The sequence below is a fragment of the Cnephaeus nilssonii genome (assembly GCF_951640355.1).
Source record: "Cnephaeus nilssonii genome assembly, chromosome: 11".
In the NCBI taxonomy this organism is placed as follows: Eukaryota; Metazoa; Chordata; class Mammalia; order Chiroptera; family Vespertilionidae; genus Cnephaeus; species Cnephaeus nilssonii.
This window is the reverse complement of record NC_137082.1, coordinates 18,822,865-18,836,139: the sequence shown is the minus strand read 5'-3', so window position 1 is coordinate 18,836,139 and position 13,275 is coordinate 18,822,865.

The following is a 13,275-nucleotide window of genomic DNA, read 5'->3' as shown; positions in this document are numbered from 1 at the left end:
GGTATTAAATTGTTCATTGTTACTGGGATGTCTTTGCTTCTAGGCACACTCAGCTGACAGAGATATACATTTGTAAACTAACCCATCTATATACACCTATCTATAAATATTTCTATATGTAACCACCTGTATCTATAGTAAGTAAAACATAATTTCATACTGATATCCAACACTAATCCATGACCACATGGATCATTCTAGCCATTTCCCCCTTGCCTAGCTATAATCTCCTACACCAATAGTGAAAAACATGAATCCTACCATATGCCATCCTTTTACTTAATTGTTTAATTTAATATACATGCATAGTGGTCTCAGAATTGTTAATCCAATTCTTAATTTGTTAAGGTATGTTTATTACTTAGATGTGGTTTATATTTGAGAATGTTTCAGATGAGTTTGAGGACATGTATTTTGCTGTTGTTGGACACATTATTCTATAAATGTCAACGAGATGAAGTTGATTGATAGTGGTATTCAAGTAAACTATATCTTTATTGATTTCCCGCCTACTTTATCTATCAATTATTGACAGGGATGTGAATATCTTAAAATACAATAATAGATTTGTCTATTGCTCCTTCAGTTATGTCAGGTATTTACTTCACGTATTTTGATGTCCTATTAGATACATTCACATTTAGAATTCTTATATCTTCTTGGGAAAATTTATCCATTTATCATCATGTAGTACCACTCTTTATTCCTGACAATTTCTTTTGTTCTGAAGTCTATTTTGTTTGAAATTAAAATAGCTACTTCAGCTTTGTTTTGATTAATGTTAGCACACTATATGTTTTCCCAACCCCTTAATTTTAACCTCCCAGAGTTCTTATATTTAATGTGGATTTTGTGTAGACTACATATATTTATTTGACAATCTGCCTCTTTAAGATGGCTTATTTAGACCACTTATTTTAAGAAATTAATGATATATTCATTTTAACATGTTTGTAACTGATTTTCTACACTTAAGTGTCAAGATTTTTTGCATATTTATTCTCTTTCATTATCTCTAAACTTCTTAGATTTTGGACTGGTGTCATTAATTTTGGAAAGCTCTCAGCTATTATTATTTCAAATATTCTGTTCTACCATTTTTTTCTTCTTCTAATATTTCAATTATGTATGTTACATCTTTTGAAATTTTCTCATAGTTCTTGAACATTCTGTTCTGTTTTTATCACTTTTTTCTCTTTGCATTTTAGTTTGGGAAGATTGTATTTACCTATCTTCAGGTTCACTAATTTTTTTCTCAGCCTTGTCAAGTGTACAGTATTTTTATTTCCAGCTTTTTCTTTGGATTATTTCTTGGACTTTTCATCTCTCTGTTCATACTATCAATCTATTTTTGCATCAGTTCTTCTCTATTTTTCCACTACATTTCTTTACATATTTTTTTGTATTTTTTCTGCATCACCATTTATAAACTCCCTATAATCTCTTTCATCTCCCCTCCCTCACAATCACCACACTGTTGTCTGAGTCATGAGTTTTTTTTTTCTTTTTTTTCTTTCTTGCTCAATCACACATACACATCAACAGCGCCCCCACCCCCCCCACACACACACACACATCAGAGCTCTCTGCCCACTCTCTATCTATGGGTCTGTCTCTATTTTGCTTGTTAGTTGAGTTTGTTCATTAAATACCACGTATTAGTGAAATTATATGGTGCTTGTCTTTCTCTGGCTGGCTTATTTCACTTAGCATTATGTTCTCCTAGGTCCATCCATGTTGTCACAAAGGGTAACATTTTCTCCTCTCATTGGCTAAGTAGTATTCCATTGTGTAAATGTACCATAGCTGTTTTTATCTCCTCATCTATTGATGGACACTTGGGCTGCTTCCAAAATCTTGACTATCCTATATAAAAAAGAGGTAATATACAAATTGACCATCACTTCAACACACAAGATGGCCACCCCCATGTGGTCAAAGATGGCCGCCCCTATGTGGACACAAGATGGCCACCACAAGATGGAGAGCAGTTGTGGGTGATCAGGCCAGCAGGGGAGAGCAGTTGGGAGGGACCAGGCCTGCAAGGGAAGGCAGTTTGAGGCAATCAGGCCGGCAGGGGAAGACAGTCAGGGGTGACCAGGCTGGAAAGGGAGGGCAGTTAGGGGCTATCAGGCCAGCATGGGAGCAGTTAAGCATCGATCAGGCTGGCAGGGGAGTGGTTAGGGGGTGGTAAGGTTGGCAGGCAGAAGTGGTTAGGGGCAATCAGGCAGGCAGGAAAGCGAGTTGTTGGGAGCCAGCAGTCCTGGATTGTGAGAGTGGGATCGGGCCTAAACAAGTAGTTGAACATCCCTCAAGAGGTCCCAGATTGGAGAGGGTGCAGGCTGGGCTGAGGGACACACACCCCCACCCCGTGCACAAATTTCATGCACCAGGCCTCTAGTTGTAAATAACAGTGCAATGAACAGCTGGGGTGCATATATTCTTTTGAATTAGTGTTTCAGGTTTATTTGGATAAATTGCCAGAAGTAGAATTTCTGAGTCATAAATCAGCTCCATTTTTTATTTTTTGAGGTAACACCATACTGCTTTCCATAGTGTCTGCACCAGTCTGTATGCCCACTAACAGTACACGAGGGTTCCCTTTTCTCCACATCTTTACCAGCACTTGTTGTTTGCTGATTTATTGAAGATAGCCATTCTGACAGGTGTGAACTGATATCTCATTGTGGTTTCTAATTTGCACTTCTGTAATGACTAGTGATGTTGAGCATCTTTTCATACGTCTATTGGTCATGTGTATGTCTTTGAAGAAGTGTATATTCAGGTCCTTTGACCATTTTTTAATTGAATTGTTTGTTTTTTATAAATTTTGGATATTAACCCCTTACCAGATGTGGGTTGCCTTTTCATTTTGTTGGTAATTTTCTTTGCTGTGCAAAAACTCCTTTACATATTAATCATAGTTATTTTAAATTCCCTGTCTGATAACATCAAATTCTATGTCCATATCCAAGTCTGATTATGATGCACTTTGTCTTTTTAGATCATACTTTTTTCATCTTTTGACAAGCCTAGCAGTTTTTTTGTTTGTTTGTTTTTCTATTGATTTCAGAGAGGAAGGAAGAGAGAGAGAGAGAGAGAGATAGAAACATCAATGATGACAGAGAACCATTGATTGGCTGCCTCCTGCACACCCCACACTGGGGATCAAGCCCACAACTCAGGCATGTGCCTCAACCAGGAATAGAACCGTGACCTCCTGGTTCATAGGTCGATGTGCAACCACTGAGCCACGTTGGCCAGTCAAGCCTAGTCGTTTTTTGTTGAGTGGTGGACATGTTATATTGGGTAATAGAAACTGAGGTAACTAAGCCTCTAGTGTAAAGATTTGTTACTCTAACTAGGAGTTGGGCTTTGTTCAATCTTTCTTACTAGAGGCCCGGTGCATGAATTTGTGCATGGGTGGGGTCCCTCAGCCTGGCCCGCGATCAATCAGGGCTGATTGGGGCTGATCAGGACTGGCCAGCCAGGACGAGGAACTGCAGGAGGTTGGCCAGCCATAGGAGGTTGGCTGTGGGAGCACACTGACCACCAGGGGGCAGCTCCGTCATAGTGACCAGAAGACCAGTCGGTCGGTCGCTTAGGCTTTTATATATATAGATAGCTATGAGGCCAGCAGCTTAAAATTCTTCTAGCATTTTGTTTTGTTTTGTTAATCCTTGCCTGAGTATATTTTCCATTTATTTTTTTTTTATTTTTTTTTTTTTTTTGCAAGAGAGAGAGAATGGAATGGAGGGAGGGAAAGAGAGAGAAAGAGAGAAACATAAATGTGTGAAAGATATATTGATTGGTTGTTTCCCACACTCAGCCCGACTGGGGCTGGGGATCAAACCCATGACCCTTCAGTGTATGGGCCAATGCTCTAACCATTGAGAAACATCAGCCAGGGCAAATTGCTCTAGTTTTTTTGTTTGTTTGTTTTTGTCTTGCCCTTTGACATTGAACTTCTTTAATTGTGCTTCCTCAGAGAAAGTCTATCTTGCAATTCTTCCAGCTGTAATTAATTCACTATTATACTAGAGCTCAGTTGGTGTGGCGGTAAGGTGTAGGAGAGGGGAGCATTCCACAACCTTCTAATTATATCTTTGTCACATAGTGGGCCTATGTCTCTGATCTACGATCTTTACATTTGTTTCTTCTTACAGACTTTCTCCTACTTAAGCAAGACAGGAAAGCAGCTAGAGGGGAATGGTATGAGAGAAATGCACTTCTCCCAGGGTTCTGAGACACGGCTCCCTTTAAGCGCTTCTCCCTAAAGAGTAGGCATTTGGAGAGTAGGCATTTGTCCCCCTCAGTTAGAGCCATAATGGGATCTTTCTAATATATTTACAACGAGAAACTGGTGGGGTTGCTATAGTTGTAGCCTACAAAAACATAAGGGCCCAGTAAGACAGTAGTCCCCAGGAGTTTCTCTCATGCTAGTCCACACTCAGCCTCTAAAAATTCATCAAAATGATCATTTAACTAGTTTATAGCTCTTGGCATCTGCTCCAGGTAAGCAGATCTCAGCTGTGACTCTTAGGATTTACTTTTCTCTCCAGACTTTTGGTGGCCAGTTTTCTTTGCAAATTCAGTTCTCTTATGGATCCAAGAAAATTCATTGATTTCAGCTTGTCCCAATGTTTCTTATAAGAATGGGAGTAACAACTTCCATGCTCTGTAATGTCAGAGGTTTTATGTTCTGTGGGGATGGTCATTCTCAGGCAAAGTCTATGCAGTATGAATATATGAATCTGCAATGTCAATTAATACAGTGAACTTAATCACCAAACTGTACTAGTAATTTTTTTTCAGTTCACTAAAGAAGAAATTAAGAGACTATTTTAAAAATACAGCAAAGAAATCAGAGTTTTTATTTGAAAAATATGTGGGAGTGTTTCAAATTTAAACCCTAATGTATTCAGACAGAACATTCTTTAAAGAGGAAGTTTTGTTATTCATCAAAGCTTGATTACAGTTTCACTTGAGAAAAACCACAGGGATCCTATAAACCAAATGACATCTAATGGGCTTCCCTGATTGTTTTTAAGGCTGAGTTGTAAAAGAAAAAATAATATACTTTTATATATTGAAGGTTTTCCTGGTTATTTAACTAGCTTTATTTGAGTTTATTGTGCTTTAATTGCTTTTGCATTGAATATCAGAAACAAAAATTTTAACGTGAACAGAAGTGGTAAACAATTGGCTCTTGCATTTCAAAAAAGAATTCTTTTTCTTCAGATCTACTTATGAGAAAGCCACTTTAGAGCTACTCTGTGTATGCACATGAAAGGAAACCCTGGGAATCCTCTCTGTGAGTCAACCATGAACATCTTGTTGACTCAACTCCCCAAGACTTCAAGGAAAGAAAGAAGTACTTACATGGCTGGTTTATTTTCTATCCTACACATTGATTTTTGGCCGCTGACAATGAGAAAATTTCATGGGTAGAGTAATTTATTTTAGTCTATCCATGTCCCAGCAGAAATAGAAAGCAAAAATCAAAATAAGGTAGCCTGTGAAGAGTAGATGTTGGGAAAGATACTCCATGAACTGTGGGCTTTGAATACAGCCCACATTAACTTGCTATGTACATTCTTTGCTGACCTCCTTTCTTTATCTTCCATCTATCATAAACCTCTAGATTTCCCTGGTTGGACTCTGAAGCATGTACTATTACCCATGTGAAATGATTTTTGCAGTCCAATCATTTTAGATCTAGAAAAGATGTTAGAGATAAAATATTCTTTACTCATTGCTCAAAAGAGAAAGCTAAATCTCTGTAGGACTTCAATGATCTGCCCAAAATCACACAACTAGAGCAAACACAGGCCATCCATCATTTCTCCTTTGCTGCTATCTTTCTTTTATAATAGCAAACCAACAGATCAGTACACTGCATGGACTTCTGATTCTCTAGTTTTATATTAGTGGCAAAGGGAGGGTTTTGAGAAAAGCTTGAGTCAATTTTCATTTCAGTGTGTTCTCTTCAGCTAAGCTGTCCTTTGAGTCACGTGTTGTTTTTCCTTTGGGATTTAATTGCCATTACACTGAACATAAAAATAACCCAGGTTCTTAACATTTGTGTTTGCAGCAAGAACACTTGATTACCATCTCTTCATCAATCCCGTTTGCAAAGGCCACAGCCCTGTGCTCTGCAAGGACTTTTCCTCCCTGGAGCTTTTCTTCTTTGTGTGGGGAGCCAATTTCTCCCTTGGTAATGGGCCAGGTGTGATCCTTCTGCTTATGTAACAAGCCCCCTTTCCTCTGCAGACACGAAGAACTCTTGGGCTTTATGGTAAGCTTGTGCAATGCTAACTGCTCCTCAGTTGGAGTCAGAGTCAGACAGCCTCTCTACCATGATGCTCCCTGGCTCCTGGCTAGGTCCGTGTCCCTCAACTCTAATTCAGGGAATCTTTCTCCTTATGGGTTTGGTTCTGTGCAGCTTTTATCCTGGGAATGTTTGCTCTCTGCCCTCAATTCTCTCTCCAACTCAGCCAATATTTGTTTTCTGCATCAACACTCTTCCTATTCTGGGTGTTTACCTGATTGCTGTATTTGTCTTTCTTGCTCACTTTCACTCCCTTTTAATTCTCTCACTGCTAAATTTCTTTTTAAATAAAAATCACCATTTGTTTTTTCCTGGGTCGCTTAAGCTGGCCCTGACTCCTAGTCCTCTTTGCTTCCGATGAACAATGCTTCAACATACTGGCACAAAAGAGCAAACTCATTGACATGCATGCCTTTTTTTTTCTTTGTATAACATTATCTAATGAATTTTGCCTACTGGTGAAGATGGAGTCAGCCTGAAAAACAGCTTAAAATTCAATAGCTTCAAAGAAATGCATCTGGCAAATAAAAAGAGATGGATTTTATAGCCTGTAAGCCTGAGAGCTAAACCCTGGACTGTGGCAAATTCTCTAGGATGTATTGCAGGTTCTATTTTCCATAAATGGACACAGCAAGAGCTCTAGCTCCACAACCTTGCCATCAAGATGTGGAAGTCTCCCTGGCCAGTTTTCTCAGTGGTTAGAGTGCCTGCCTGTGGACCAAAGTGTTGGGGGTTTGATTCCTGGTCAAGGGCAGGTACCTCAGCTGCAGGTGCCCCAGCCCCAGTAGGGGCACGTGCAGGAGGCAACCAATTAATATGTTTCTCTTATGTCATGTTTCGCTCTCTCCCGCCTATCCCTTCCCTTCTACTCTCTCTAGAAATCAATGAAAAAAATATCCTCGGGTTATGATTTTTAAAAAAAGAAGAAGTGGAAGTCCATTTTCCCTCCCCTTGAATCTAGCCATAGTTAAATTGTAGCTTCATAAAAAAAAAAATGCTGTTTTATTTTTAAGCCACTAAGTTTTGGAGTGGTTTGTTACATGAAAATAGATAACCAGACACACAATTTTGTTATTGTAAATGGATTTTTATTATACTTTATAGTTATTTATCTAGTATAGGAAAGTTATTTTTAATTATATACTTGTGAAACTAGCCACCCCACTGAATATTCTTAATTTTCAAAAACTTCTCAGTTCTTTTATAATTTGTAGTTAAACATTATACCAGCTACAAATTAAAAAATGTTAATCTCATTAAATAAACACCCTCACAGAAACACCCAGAATCATTTTTGACCAAATATCTGGATACCACATGGCCCAATGAAATTGATACATAAAATTAACCATTATTGATGGCAAGTATAGTATTCTCCTTGGACCTTCCATTACCAGTTCTGAGAGCCCCTGCCTTGATTTCTAGTGGCCTACACTGTCCCTCTTCAGAGTATGCCCTGGGCCTCCTGGAGGCACCGTGCCTGTGTGGGGCAGAGAGCCAGCAGGCACAGAGAACTATGAGTTCCTTGGAATTTGCCTCCCGCAGGGTAGCCCTGAGCCATACTCCTGACTGATGGTGCAGGAGTATGAGGCCCCTGCTTCAACTTCAGACTTCCTTCACTCCCATCTTGGGTTCTCTGGCATCAGTTCTTTAATAAAACATGTGCACATGAATTTTTATCTCTGATTCTGCTTCTTAGGGGACCTTTCTCATTTTGTTGGCTTTGATACATATTGTCACTTCCTTCCTAAAGCCAAGTTCTACTCAGTTTTAAGTGATGATCTGAAGTTTCTTAATGCTTGAACATCAGCTAATGGTCAATTTAAAGTACTCTTTCTGTCAGAATCACTAAGAAGCAAGCCTCAGAGTTAGGGAGGTGTGAGCTCTATAGTCAGCATGTACCTCTAGTTCTAGTCTTCTGTGGGCACACAAAACAAGTCAACTTTGTTACATTGTCCCCTCAGAGAGAAATCTCTACCCATCCACCTCCCAGAATGAGAATTTGGGCAGCATGCCTGCCATGTGCTACACTGTATGCTTTTCCATGAAATGAGAGTACCAGGGAAGAAATCAGCTTTGGAACTAATAATAAGACCCAATTCGCATTTAATTTACACATATGATGATTTATTTTATAATTGCACATTTCTAGAGAGGCATGTCTCTCCCTTCCCAAAGCCCACTGAATACAAAGGTAATTACAGACATGGCTCAGATATGCTCATAATGTGGAGGCTGCACATTTCTTGAAAACACTGAACTCTTGTGTCACTGAGCATTCTTTGAAGATAATTGGGAGCCAGAACCTCACCTTAATGAGTGGAATATTCCTTTTTTAAAACTCTTACATAGGAACCTACTTTAATTACCTTTCTGCTCTTCTCTGTCCAAGAAGCTACCCAGGAGACTAGAAAACACAGTTGTGCAGAGAATCTGATTATAAACACTGTCAAATAAAGCCCTATAGAAAATAGTTATATGGTGTTCTTTGAAACAAGGGCATTTCAAGGGATTTTCTGCTAGTTGATAAAACTAGGTCATCAAGCTATGGGACTCTGTGTGCATGCACATGCATACACTCACACACACACACACACACACACACACACACACACACACACATCACTTCTTTAAGACCTAATGTCTGGAGTAGCCTGTGATGAATGCTGTAAGAAAAGAGGAGAATGAGAGAGGATCCATGCATATTTAAATGAGCATTTCACTAGTCAAAACTTTCTTGGTTGCCTGAGAGCATTTGCAAACCTACTCTGGAAGCGACCCAAAGACAGACAAGACTACTGCACATTTTCTTCCAGTATATGCCTCCACTCTCTTCTCATGTTTGCTTGCCATCCCAGGTTTGGCCTTGTGGCCTTCCCTGACCTTGACTTCTAGACAAGGCTGCACAGGAGATCTGACAATCTCTGTGAAGTTAAGTAAGTGTTCTACCAGGTAGATGAAGGTAGAGAGATTTCCAACCAAAGAACCAGCAACACAAAGGCATGGGAACAGGAAATGGAGCCATATGTAAGGAAACTCAATTGGTCTATTTATGGCTAAACCCTAAAAAGTAAGAATGGACAAGTAGGAAAAATCAACCTCCAGGAGAAATTCATAGACAGACAGGAGTTTGGATTTAAATAGCTAGTAAAGGGTTTTGGTCAGGGGATGGACACAGCCCATGACGTTTTCAGGGAGATCACTCAGGAAGTGGTATGGATGATGACTTGATAGAACAATAATGGAGGCAGGAAGACTGACAGAGGCTGTTGAGGTTTGATGGTTCAGGTCAGAGGGTAAGTACCAGAATAAAGAATAGGAGAAGAGGGCAGATAACAGACACCTTTGCTGGGTAGAACAGGCAAGAAAGTCATGTCATTGTGACTAGAGATGGTGCTATGGCGGAAGCTCAGAAAACCAGTCTTCTCATGATCTTTCCTCTTCTCTGACATGAGCAAGGACTATGTTATAGATTCTTAGTAATTACTTGCTGATTCAATTGATATGACAGTTATCCCTCATCTCTATCATTCTCTGGTAGAGGCAGTAAAATAGTGAAGTAGCAAATAATGTAACTTTTGTGGGCCTCATACATTTTCTGGACCTCTTTCTGCATTTATAAATTGAGTGGACTGGATGAGGATCCTGCCTGATGTCTCCAGCTCTCACTCTCCAAATCAGCCAGTTCTTTGAGGAAGGATCTGGAAGCTGTCTTCTACAGGAATGTTGGCAGAATTCTTGAGAGATGGGCAGACTGAGGAGCAACTTTCAGATCTCCTTCAAACCCAGGGCTAAGCAGGAAACTGCTACATTCATTGATTTATTTGTGTTATTCACAGGCACTGAAACTGTTCTCATTTCTACAATTCTCTTTAGTGGGGGAAATAAAATTAGCCTTATTGCCCTAGCCAGTTTGGCTCAGTGTATAAAGTGTCGGCCTGTGGACCAAAGGGTCCCAGGTTTGATTCCAGTCAAGGGCACATGCCCTTGTTGCAGGCTCAATCCCCAGTAGGAGGCGTGCAGGATGCAGCCAATCAATGATTCTCTCTCATCATTGATGTTTCTATATCTCTTTCCCTCTACCTTCCTCTCTGAAATAAATAAAAATAAAATTAGCCTTATTGTGGGAAGGGGGTATTCCCATTTGCCAAGGTGGGATTAGTGGTGTTTTCATTTAAAGTGAGTTTTCTTCCAGTTGTCTGAATTGATGCTGCCTTCCATACCAACTCAGTGCCTTGAACACAACCTGCTACTCTTGGCTTTGTTTTCCCCAGGCCCTGAGAGGGGATCCCTGGATTATTAATGAAGGTTTTCAGCAACAACCGACGAGCGTTATACTGGTAACATTCTCTTGATTGATTCATCAGGGCTTCCATGGTGCAGGTGGAAGCCTTTGGCTGGGGCTCGCTCAGACAAGAGTTGCCAGTTCTGGCCTTGAGTTTCAGTAGCTTGTGGGCAAAGAACCTAAAGGAAGGGCAGGAAGGTTCCCAGTACAGTCTTGTCCAAGACTTCACCCCTGCTTCAGTCACTTTCCCATGTTGTGCTCTGGCACACTGGTTTCCCTTGTCAATTCAGTGAAGTGAGTGGGAGGCCATACAGTGAACACTGTGTGCTCCTGTTTTAAAAAAGAAAGGAGAGGTTCTGTACAGTTCTGCACCGATTTTAAAGCCAACCCTTGATTACTGTGTGAAGAGGAGGCAGGGATCACATTTAAGTGAGTACTCTGAGCTGGAATTTCCCTCAGTGGGAATGTTGGCAAGAGATGACCCCTGGACTCAGGAGCTTCCTTGTCTGTGAAATTGTGGAGGAGAGTTGTCTTACTATACTGCATCTTACAGGTCTGATGTTCCTAGACGTGTTCCCCTAATTGTCAACGTTAGTTTTTCTTGATCAGTGTGATTAACAGGTAGAGGCTAATGGGGATACATCAGTGCTCTCAGATCCTTCTATATAAAGGTTTGGATAGAAGCCATCCAAGGTGCTGAGGAGCTAGAGGGACCTGAGTAATCATTCATGCAAACTAGGAAACTTCTGACAATGAACAAGGATGGTCTTAATATTACTACCAGAACAACAGGCTTAAACTGGGACAAACAGTAACCTAGAGAAAGTAGTACTCCTTAGTTAAGACTACCCTGGTGAGTGCTTTACTCCTCTCCCTGCTTCCTACCACTACAGGATTAGTCCTATGGCCCTTATTGGTTCACTCTTTATCAAGAACCTAGTATCAAACAATTTCTGCAATAGATTGTTACAATACCAGCTTCTTTAACCATGCCTTAGGTAGTCCCCTCCAACACTGATTCTAGGGTTGGCCATGTGACTTGCTTTGTCAGTGGAACATAAACAAGCACACTGCAGACAGAAGATTGAAAAATGCTTACACATCAGGCCACAATCTCTGTTACTTTTAGAACCTTGCAATTGCGATGCAAATAACCCAAAGTTAGCCTGCTGAATGATGAGAGATCACATAGAACAGAAGAAATCTATTCCAAATAAGGCTGTCTTAGACCAATCAGACCCTAGACAACTTAGCTGTTGATTTCAGACACATAAATGATCACATTTAAGAATGTACTTTTGGCTGAGTCTATCCTGAATCGCCAACCTACAGAATCATGAGATAAATAAATAGTATTGTTTTAGGCTAACAAGTTTGGAGTGTTCGTTACATAGCAAACGCTAACTGATACACCTTGTGTTGTAAAAACTAGAGAGATAATCCACAAATGTAGCACCCAGTACTGTACCAGCATGTAGTAAATATTCAATAGATGGTAAATATTATGATCCTGTGGGGTGGGAAATTACTAAAGAAGTAAAAGTGATGTCGGTGCCCTCAAGGACTTTACCACAGTCGGATTATGTAAATAAACCTGCTCATATGAAATTCAAAGTGCTGTATACTTTGAGGGCAAAAGTATTTGTTACTCATATTTGGATATTCTCATTGAGGCTTCTTCGGAGTTTATACCTAAAAAACAGAAATAATGATTACATGGAGAACCTTGTTCTGACCCCCTAAGATGAAGTGGGTGCATTTGATTTCTTGTTACCAAGGTAACTTCTTTCAATAAAACTTGAAAAGATAATTTATCTGTGTGAAGGCTTGTTTTGTATTGCACACCAATACAGTTCAAAGACAATACATTTACATAAGAAACAACAGACACACATGGAATCACCTTGATGTTATGAAGTGTAACTATTCAAAATGCAAACATGCATCTATAAAAGGACTTAATCAGCATTAGTTTAAATTTGTCTCATCTTAATACTATATATACAATAGGAATTTAAGTATAAAAATTTATAAGTAAGTTGTCCAATGTCCCCATTTCAGGAATGATGAAACTGACGCCTAGAAAAATTAAACTATCAGCTCAATGTCTCAGAGCTTATTAATGGCAGAACAAGGACTAAATATTGGGTTTCTTGACTCCTACTCCAATGCTTTTCTCATCACTGTATATATTTTAATAGCTACTTGCCAATGAGACAGAATGTATGTTTAAAATATAATATTATTTTTAATTTTTAAGGTAACAATAATTGATAACAATTCAAAAATATAGTGAAGCACAAGTTAGAATAAAACATCATGTAGTCTTCCTTTACAAAAGTGATTATGGCTAATTTTTCATATACATCCTTCTAATCATCTTTCCATAGACATATGCTATATTTTTTTCAAAAAGAATAGAGATAACACTATTATTTTAATCCACTTTTTCCCTTTAACACTGTATTGTGAATGTACTTTTTGTGTCATTAAATATGCATCTACAGCATCATCTTATCAGCATCTTTGTCTCCCTGTGGCTTTTGTACATCGGATTCAATAAACTTGATTCTCAAATTAGATCTGTCCTGAGTTTTTTCTGCTTAAAAGGTCAGCCTCAATTCGCTCCAGATGCAATTCTAGTAGTCTCTGGAATCCA